Source organism: Choloepus didactylus, chromosome 17 (genome assembly GCF_015220235.1).
Source record: "Choloepus didactylus isolate mChoDid1 chromosome 17, mChoDid1.pri, whole genome shotgun sequence".
Lineage (NCBI taxonomy): Eukaryota > Metazoa > Chordata > Mammalia > Pilosa > Megalonychidae > Choloepus > Choloepus didactylus.
This window is the reverse complement of record NC_051323.1, coordinates 35,924,280-35,935,433: the sequence shown is the minus strand read 5'-3', so window position 1 is coordinate 35,935,433 and position 11,154 is coordinate 35,924,280.

The following is an 11,154-nucleotide window of genomic DNA, read 5'->3' as shown; positions in this document are numbered from 1 at the left end:
CGGTGGACAGGAGCCCACTTGCTCACATGTCATGATTGTAGACTTCCTCTAGCTGTCTGGAGTACCCAGCATATGACTGCAACATGTTTTGAAGGCCCTGAGGACTCAGATATAGTGGCTGGGATGGTTAGACCTGGGAATGTCATCTTCCATCATAAACTGTGTTAGGAAATCGGGTAGTTGAGGGGAGGTGGGGAAAGGGGATCCATGGAGATGACTGCTGAACCCCATGCCTAGAGTTTCTGACTTAATAGATCTGGAGTAGGGGCTCAAGAATTTGCATTTCTAATGAAGTTCCCTGGTGATGTGGTATGGGGACCACACTTTGAGAACCACCACTCCAGCTTGATCAGAGGCTATCTGGGCTAGCTGACAGAGGTTTGAGTCTATAACCATGAGCAGTTTCTTCATTCCCTCTCTTCCTTAATAGAACACAGCTCTGGTTTGGAAAAGATTGGTAGCTTTAGAATCCATGGAGATCTTGCAGTGATTACTGAAAACATAAGCTGTTTTTGTTTTTGTTTTTTTTTGGATTTGCCAGAGGAGGACAAAAGTGGAAATTTCTGGGTATTCAGCCACTGTCCATCCTCCAGCAGTACAGCAGAGGAGAGGGCCAGAGAAAGATCTAACCTGGATATCCACAGTAGACAGACATTGTGAGCCTGGAGGCTACTTCGCAGCTTTTGTGATGCTGCTAGGATGCGTCTGACTAGTTTGACTCTGTCAGCAACTTCACAGGGCCCTCTTGGTGGTAGATGGAACTCTCATTGGCCTGGCTTGAGCCCGCCCACATTCCTTGCCACATCCACTCAGATGGAAAGGACAGTAAAGTCCTTTAAAGACAGAAGGGTGGCCTTCTGGATACCTTGTTCTCAATAATGGAGTTGAAGTTGCTCTGAAGTTGGGTCTTCCTCACAGTACAAGGCTCCCTATTACAGCCTCCTGAATCAGCTAATCCTCTAGCACTAGCTGTCTAATGCTGCTAGAGGTCTAACTTGTCTTTTTAGGTCAGGACCGAAATATTGATTTTTAGGATTAAGGAGGCTCAATCAAGAGTTGTCCCCAGGAAAGAGCTCAGGAGGTGGCCTTTGCTCAGTGGGGCACTGTTAGGTATGTAGAAACTAGGAAATAAGCTGAGGAACCATTTGGCCTCTGGATTTCTGCCTTTCTGATCGGCACCTTGGCTGGGTGTGGATGGGACACCTGGGGGCTAGAAGTCTATACCTGGGGGTTGGGGGAAAGCCAGGGTGCTTAAAGAATATTCAGTACAAGCTTTGGGCCCCATATGCTGCACATTCTAGTTAGTGCAAAATCAGGCAGCACCTCAAAAAGCAACCCTGAGATGCTCTCTGCATGTGGTCCCAAATAGCTGTGGGCTGTGGGAGGCAGGTGGTCACTGTGGCTTCTAAGGGCAAAGCCAATTCAGGCATAGAGGACAGGTCAGACATGAGCCTAGTAAAATCATGGCCATGTTCAGACAGGAACCCACACACACACAGGTGAGAGGATGAACAGAACATGGCCATGTGTGTTAGGCACATGCAGAACTCATGTTTCCAAAAACAGCTCAGGATCACAGATATGGCAGACAGCTAGGTTTCAGGTCTGCAGACTAAATAGCACCTTCCCATCCAGGGCCAAACATCAAAACAGCAGGGCTCTGCTTCTTTGCACTGGGAGAGAGACTGACTACTTCTACCTTGGCTTCCATAGCCTTCCAGGTGTGGGAGGGGAAGTGAAAACTGTGGGTGTGGGCAATCAGGGGCAAGGAGGTAGAACTCTGAAGACTTAGTCCCTTCAAACAAAAAAGGTCAGATTTTGTGTTGGTAAAAAAACAGCTGACTTTTTTCTTAAAACAGTGACACAGCTAGTTACCAAAAGGAATCTGAAGCTCCTGGTTAATAGCCAGTTTCCTTTTTGTTCTCTCATACTATGTTTCTTCTTGGTTGGAACCTGCCTGTATTGTTGTCTATGCTCCTATAACTTATTTGTAAGGAATTAAATGTAGGTTTACCTGCAACCTACAAGAAAACTTTTTTAGAGAGGATTTATAAATGGATAGGTTCTCTGAAAAGCCTATTTGACCAAAATATATGCAAACTATAAAAAAGTCATGCCACTCCTCTAATTAAAATCCTCCAATTGCTTTTCAAGACACTTGGCTTAAAACCCCAAATCCTTATCATTGGCCATGCAGCTATCTCTCTAACCCCACTCTACCTGCACCATCCTCCTTGTGGGGCTTAAGCATGGTGGTTCTCACCCCTGGCTGTTATTAGAATCCCCTGGGTAGCTGTTACAGTGATGCCCAGGCTCCACCTCAAGAAATATTGGCTTTATTCATCTGTGGTGGAGTCCTTTACACTGGTATTTTTAAAGCTCCCCTGGTGCCTCTAATGTATGGAGTTCTGAGAACACCCACGGACAGCAAGCCTCGAGCCTTTTCCCCTTGCTGTTCTTCCTGCCTAGAATGCTCTTCGGCCAGTCACCCACGTGGTTTCTGACTTCGCGTCATTCAGGTCTCTGCTCAAATGTCTCCTCATCAGAGGGACCCATGTGACCAAACCACCTAAGATAGCTGTCCGCCCCCATCACAGTGGTCGTTACCTTCAGCTTTCCTTCTTACCACTTAGCACCTGATATTTGTCTGTCTGTCTCTTTCCCCTAGAATAAGATCCATGAGAGCAGAGACTTTTTGTTCGCTGCTGTTATCTCTACCACCTAGAACAGTGCTTGGTACACAAATATTTGTTAAATGAATATAGAATTAATAGCATTATTTTGGGTTCTGAGACTTAGAAGTGGGTTAATGGGAGGTTGAAGGAGGAGGGCCTGCTTAGGTAAATTTTTTAAGTTGTTTTAAGTCTATTTAATGTTTTTGCATCCCTTTCCCACTTCCCAGTGCCTCTGTCTTCCAAGTCTCCAAATATTCATTTCCTGCTTCAGTCCCCCTCACTGAGATTCCCAACCCAAACTTCCCTCTTTCTCCAAACCACCTCATGCTCCCAAATTTATCTATATTCCACATTCAGTATGCCCTTGTCTTCAGTGCTGATGTTATCATCTGGGCATAGATAGCAACTTGAACAAACTTTGACATACTTTCTTCACTTGGCTTCTGAAGACATTGTACTTCCTTGGCTTTCATCACTAGTCACTTCTTATCCACCTCTGTGGATGGCCTCTCTGCTTCTCCCCAACTTCTTAATATGGGAGAGCCCTAGAGCATAGACTTTGGTTACTTCTCTTGTCTATCTCCACTCACTCCCTTGGTGATCTTATCTAGTCTCATGTGTTTTAAATAACATACACATCATGGACTACAAAATGTCTGTCTCCTACCCAGCTCTCTCTCCTAAATGTCAGACTGCTTCTTGACTTCTTGAAACGTCCACTTGGATTCCAAGACCTAACTCCTGATCTTCCTTTCCAAACCTGTCTACCCTTAGTCTTCCATCACAGGTTATAGCAAAATTCATCCATTTAATTGCTTAGGCCATGAGTCTTAGAGTCATCCTTGACTTTCCCCGTCCATTCTGTTGCAAAATGCTGTTGACTTTACTTCAAAATATATCCAAAATCTGTCCAGTTCTGACAAGCTCCACAGCTACTCTCCCATCCATGCCACCATGCTCTCTTCCTGGATTATTTCTTCTTCAGTCTTTGCTCAAATGTCACCTTCTTAAGGAGACTTACTTTGTTCTGCCTAATACTACAAACCACTCCTACCCCTGCCAAATATTCCTGATGCCTCTTACCCTGTTCACTTTTTTTATAGCATTTACCATCTTACAGCAGAAGACATAATTCACTTAGGTTTACCGACATCTATTAGAACATAAGCAGAATAGTGCCATGTCCTTGTAAGACCATGTTAGGAGTTCTGAAGTCTCGTCAATTTGTACAACACACCTACTGCATATTTAACAGCAACAAGCACAGCCCCTGATACATGGTAGGTACTCAGTGATTTAAAAAAATGTATTTCTTACCCTGTTGAATGACATTAATTTTCTTTCCTTTCAATAAAATAATTTTCTGTCCTTTTTGAAAAATTGTCACCAAGAAATGGAACTGGAAAATTGTTCAATGTTTGAAAAAAATGATTATTTAAACTAGCAGGATGATGTAGATGACATTTGGAAAATTTCAGCAGCTTTAAAGGGCTCTAATGAACACTTAGGATTAATATGACACCCTCTCCTTACCGGAATTCAGTATTTCCTGGTTTAGAATTCAGTATTTGTCCTGTTAGTCTGATGGAAATAACTAGTCTTCAAATTGACCTCCTACTGTCCGGCATCAAATTCTGGCCAAAAAAAAAAAGGCCCTAAAAGGCTGTAGAAATCATGCTTTTTACCCTGAGGTATTGTACTTGTTTTCATTCCATTTGCCAAAAAGAATTTTCTGTCCCTGTTCCCAGGAGTTACCAAGAATTAGAGTTGGGTGCAGTTCAAAACTCTTACGGCAACCTCAGCCGGAGCCACAGTTGCTTCTCAAGTTCAACATTAATTAGGATAGTTGAATGTGAAACATTCACAGGAGGAATGAGGAAGGGCAATTCATTGTGATAATCTGGGGAGGGCTGGGCAGAAGATCATCTGCTTTTGGACTGCTTGGAATTTGACAGAGGAGCACCCACCAAAAGAGTGGGGGGAGCTTTCAGGAGGAAAATATTTTAGCTTCAGTTTCTAACACCCAAATTCCTTTTGTTGCCATTAAAAAAAAAAATAAAGTTGCATTGAAGTAACATTGTAAGTGGCTAGTGAATCCAACAAGGGCAAGTTAGTTCCCAAGGCTGGCTTCCTTTCCAGTATACCAGAACTTCAGAAAAATACTTTAGTAAGATTAAAAGAGGTTCTTGGTCATGAAATAGAAATTTGGTGCTCTAATTTTGGTTGCCATACAAGTCTTTTGATCCATGAGGGCAAGGAAATTGCTCTGTTTAGCATAATCCCAGAGACCACTGTGAGGGATTGTATAAACATCTCACAGTTGCCAGCTGAGATTAAGCCAACTCACAGCCATCCAAGTTAGACCTGCAAGAAGTATCGTGTGAGCAGAGGCCTGTGGATGCATAAGAGAAGAACGGCTTCATTTGCTGAGTGCACCAGGTGAAGACTGCCCTACGTTTTTCTTGATGAGATGTAAAGCTACTCCCCCTTGCTTAATTGAAACTTTATTTTCACAGACTTCAGACAAATATCATATTACATGTAATGTTGGAAAAGTGTAACATATGTGTTTAGAAAGGATTTGTTTTATTTAATCCTACATAAAAAACAATCAAGTAGGAGTACAAGATAGATACAAAATCAACAACTCAAAAACCATTTTTAAACAAGCTTTATAAAGAATTTGGAAGTAGTAAAGCCAAATGCCCTGAAATATTTCCTCCAGTAAGAAAACCAGCAATTACATAAGTAAAAAAAAAAAAAAAAAGTAATGACATACTCACCAAAGGGGCAGCTGTGACGATGGAGGTGTGGGTTGGTACATTTCATAGATGGAAGTTTTCATTTCCTCCCTTCTTGCCCTTGCTGCTTTATGACAGCTAAGTGGGATTGGGCCATGAGTCTCAACTCCTTCAGCCCACTGGGTAGGGCTAACCATGGTAGGAATAATGATCAAGAAAGGAAGGAAGAGGAGATAACTTCAGAGGTTCTCTATCATCTGCTGCAGGGGTTTTCAACTGCAATGAATAAAGAGGTGCCTGGGGAGATTGTTACAAATGTAGATCCCCGGGACCTACCTCCAGATGTTGATCCAGTAGATATGATTTGGGGCTGGGATTTGCACTTTGGTGGGGATTTCCCCTCGCCTTTTTCTCTAGCTTCATTTCATACTAGACCGTTTCTTCCCCTACATTGTAGACTCCAGTTATAACAAACTGCTTGCAGTTCCAAGAACTCAATGTGCTGTATGTGTTTTTGTCCATTCTTCGAATGGTTTCTCCTTCCTATTCCCTTCTCTAATGCACACATACAGGCACCTACACATGCATGTCTTGTGTGAGTCACAAATACACTATCTAAGACCACTATCAAGACACTACCTCCTTTCTTCAGCCTCTCTCCTCTGGGCTCACATAAAATTTGTCCTGTATTTTGTTACTTTTTATACACAAGTGTGTTTTCTTGCTTACGTGCTGTCTCCTTCATCAGATGGTGAACTTCTGAAGTGTAGGGAACATGATTATTCATCTTTCCATTCTCAGTTCTCAGCATCTGGTGCCTAATAAGTACTCAATAAAATCTATTGAACTAAATCAAATGTTTGTTGAAAATAAGAATTATGGATTCCAGTTCATAACTTGTCCTTAAATAACTGAGACTTGACAGAATTAGGATAAGGATAACATGCTGAGTTAGCAAAATGGCTTTTCATGAAAACAAGTCAGGCAAATGTAGTTACAAAACATCTGAGAAAGAACAAGTGAACAAAATTTTGTTCTGCTTATGAACTCCTAAGTAAAAGGCTACATTTTTGTGTGTGTCAAATAAAAATGTGTGATCTATTTCTCAAAATATAGTTCTAAGTTTATTTTCCAGATCAAATTGTTCAGGATCAAATATAAACAGCAGTATTTTATCAAAGAAACAAGGGCCTGTTGTGTCTCATGTCTTTCTCTCAAGTGAATGGGATGAATCAGACCCAAGTCAAAGTAACATGTATGATGGGTCATTATTTCTTTTCTCTTAGCCCTAGATTTGGCTTTCCTCGCTCTCTAAAAGTTTAACACTGAAAAATGAATGTAAAGAAGTAGCAAGTGTAAAAGCATAGTTCTTTCCTCTACTGTAAAACATTAAAAAATAGATCATAACTAGAAATACTTCACTTCATTGGGGCTGATAAGACAGCTGTGAGTGAACCCAAGGATCGATTATGTCATGCCTTCAAGGCAGTGAGTGGGGCTGTGAAGGGGAAGTGACTGCTTTGCTGCCTGGCCTACCTTACTGGGTTGCTATGGTGGGCTTTTAAGATAGAATAAAGAGGAAACAGGTATAAAGTGGTTTTGATAACAAAGCTATGCTGACATGGCTAGAGGGTCCATAGGCCAGATAAATTGAAAAATAGTAGCACAGTATCAAGGAGGAAGCAATTTCCGATATTATCTTGCTCAAGTATTCTGGGCATCTTACCAAAGGAAGGGAGAGCCTAAATCCATAATAGGATGTTTTTACAGGCATCTTTGGAGGCATTACAATATATGCATGTTTGATCTTAGTTTTATTGGAGACTTTCTGTAGATTTGTATTTGATGTAACAAAGAAACTCCTGCCAAGTCACTGAGTCTGTTCAGATGGTGGCAATTTTTATACTTCTGTGAAGCCCAGTGTTATTTATTCAAAGCTGGAATTATTTGGATAATTTCTGAAAACTTGAAAGGATTATCCTTCCTGCTGCTAGCTTGGCTGTGGAATGGAATATGGGGTGATGGGAGCACATGGGCTTTGGAAGACAGTGAACCTGCAGTAATTCTGGTTCTACCACTTACTAGCTGTGGGCTCTAAGGCAAAGTTTTTTTATTTCTTGGAGCCTCAGTTTCTGCATCAGTAATACTGGTGCATGAGATTGTTAAGAACTAAATGAGGTAATGTTTGTGAAAGTATCTACCTAATACAGAATCTGACACATTGGTACTCGAACAACTCTAATTTTGTTTTAATTTTATACTGAAAGGTGCTTTGTTAGCTCATTTTTTTTTTTATTTTTTTATTTTTTTCAGACTCCCAAACTCTAGATTTTAGGACACGTACCCAGATCCCACTCTTAATTTTTTTTCTCATTTCTATTTTCTTCCTGCCTATAAGTTTTTCAAATCCACTTCTGTTCTTGCCTAAGCTACTAAATTATTATTTATATACCAGAGTGTACTAGGTTGTAGGTCAAGAAATGTCCCTATTTTTAGATTATTCTGAGTTTCCATGATGTTTACATTTTCTCAGAACCCTATGGTATCTAGAGTTGAAATAAGCTATATTTACAACTTCTTTATGGGTGTAAGCATTCCATCATCTGAGACATATTTTTTAGAAACCTTGTCTTCAGGCTTCAGTTCTAAAGTCTGAAACATCTCAGGTCTTAGTACTGCTCATGCTGATAATGGAACAGTACTAGCTTTGTCACATGGAGGTGCTTTTTGCACACAACCCCCCCCCCCTTTTTGGGGAAATTAACTCAAAACAAAGGCAGAAAAAAATCTGAAAACTGAAAAAGCTACTGATGGATCAGAGGCCCCATAAGAACCTATTCAATGTTACTTTCTTCCATATCTCATCTTCCTAGCAGGTTTCTGAGTAGGAGTCACCGTCAATCAAAAAACTTCTTCAAATTTTGCTTTTACCTTGTCTTCATATCATTTCTGGAGTTGGGACTCTGAATACCCCAAGGTTTGAAATACCCAAACATTATTTATTATTTTTGTAGTCTTGTAGGCATTCAGAAAATGTTTGGCTTCAAATTGATTTCAATAAAATAGTTGGCTGAAGTTACAAATGAGTATTTTGGCTGGAATTTTGTTAAATACCAGTTCGAAGCTGAATTTTGGTAAAGCTGCTCTGAAAAATCTATCTTTGTCAATGGATTTGTTTGTTTATTAAGTGCATACTTTCTGGATTTTTGTGGGAAGGGAAGGGCAGACAGAGGAGCATGAGGATTAGAAGTGATTACGAATAGAGAAAGGGATTCATAGAGAATGGTGTCTAGAGATAAGGCATTATGAGAAGGGAGTCTGAGTCACACTGTGCAGAAGTCAGTGTCCAGCCCAAGGCCAAACCGGAACTGCCATTGAGCTGAGCTTCCTCATGGCATGTTTTCCACATTCTGAATGGTAGAGACATTCTTGAATAGGTAATCAGAATTAACTGAGCAGAAGTGTAATGGATACAAAGCATGGTTCCCACAAAAGAAAAAAAAAAGGCTTTATTCTTCTCTAGTTTGAGCTACTACAAAGCCTTAAAAAGGAGCCAGCTCTATATCAAGGGACCTAATGCATTCTCCACAGATGAAGAAATCTAGTCATTAGCATGCTGGATATTGATGATGACAGGAGTAAGTGGAGAGAAATATATAAAGAAGTTGCTATTAGGACAGTTGGGTTATCTGTGTACAATTGGGTAGCAACCTTTAAGATTTGGCTTATAACACCTTCCCTTTCTTGATAAAAAGGGGAATATTTTTGGAGGCCCTCTTTCTGGATACCAAAGACACAGCAAAATAACTAACTTCAGTGGCACAAACTACTGATCTGCCCAACAGGGTTGTAGTCTTTGTGACTGAATCAGCTTGGACCTACCTTCTTCATAGAGTATACTTGCACCAAAAGAAGGAGGGTGGTTTATCCTGCCAATTTTTAGGACAGAGTGTCTAGAAGGTAGACATCTTTCTGAAGATTCTTGCAACAAAGAAGAAACTTCAGTCTAAATTTTTCACAGTTTTCCAAGAGGATAATGGTTTGGGAAGATGGAGGAGATGCTAAAGGCAACATACACAGGAGGGAAGATGCTTATGTACTTGAAGCCTGGAAACCTTAAGTCTCATTGACAAAATATTGGACAAGGTTGCAACAGGGTTGACTCACCCTGTTGAGTTATCAGCTACTCAGGAGCCGGGAGCCAGGTTTGAGATTTCTTCTGTAATTCTCACAGTGGCCTTTTAGGGCTAGATGGCTTCTTAAGGTGGGGTTGAGTGTCATGCCACAACCTGGCAGGATTCGCCTCCTGCAAGGAGGTGGTTATTTCAGAAGCAAATGCATCTGCATAGTCTATGTAACTGGTGACCCAGCAAATGGCTTAATGACAATAAAACCTCAGTTTTCTCATTTTAAAACGGGATCCTAGTATCTATCTCATAGGATTTCTGGGGGTTTGAATAAGGCCATTTAAGTAAAGTGCCTAACAATGCTGGCCTAACAATACCCTTAAGAAATGGTAGCTGCCACTTTATTATTCTTTTAGTATTACAATAATTTGCATGGGTTAAGAATTTGAGTTGACCCTATTGCCATGACAAAAAAATAACTAATCATACTATTACTAATGGCAATAATAGAAGCTACTATTTAATGAGTGGTTGCCATGTACCTGTCCTTGTATTAAGGGTTTTATGTTGATTATCTCATTTTCACCTTGACAATAACCCTATCAGTAAGGTTCTTAAATAAATCAAACTGAAAATGGGAGAATGTCTTAATAGCACTACCTTTCCATGGAGGAAAAGAAGCAACATGAGGCTCATTTTCTGGAAATACAATTTCCAGAGATATAAAGAGAAAATGATGGGGGTGGGAGGGAGAGAAATCAGGAGGCACCACTTTCTCATCATATATGCCAGAGAAAGCCACATACTCACCATTGTGAAAGGACACCTGGAGCTTGGTGGGCCAGTAGCCAGAGGCAAGGGCAGCTAGAGATAGTACTGTGAAGAAAAAAATGAACAAAACAGTTTCTGCATCTTTTTTGAGATATTAAGAGGAGATCAAGACCCAGAGACTGCCCAGACTAGGAAAGAAAGCTTATGGCAAATAATAATAATAAAGCCTAAGAGAGAATATCTGATGAAGAGGAGGCCCTAAAAACAATCCTTGGGATTGATTGATGAAGGTTTAAAGTCCCTAGGGCAAGAAATAAGGGATCTAGGAGAAAGAGAATAAATACTGGTTATTCTCATTGTGTGTTTGGGGAGGGGATGTCAGGACCCTTCATAAATACATAGTTTAAACTTTTTAATTGAGGTAAATGCACTTTTAGAAAAGTGCACAAATCATAAGCTTACAGTGTGATGAATTATCACAAAGTGAACACACCCTTGCAAGCCATCACCCAGGTCAAGCTAGAGAATATTACCATCTTTATAAATATTTACTACTCATGGTTTTCACATGCTTGGCCTCTTAAACTAATTTGCATCCTTCTAACATAGATATTTAAAGACAAATGTGGCCAGTTAGGACGTTTTATACACAAAGTGAGAAAAGAGGGCTTGTTCTAAAAACAAGCTGGGAAAAACAGTTTAAAAATCCATAAAATTCCATAAAAGTGAGATATTAAAATCTAAATAAGGGATCATTTTATGTTTACCCTCCCAAATCCATTAGGACATTGAAAAATTAAGGTTCAAAGGGAAAATCTCCATTAAAATAAGGAATACCTT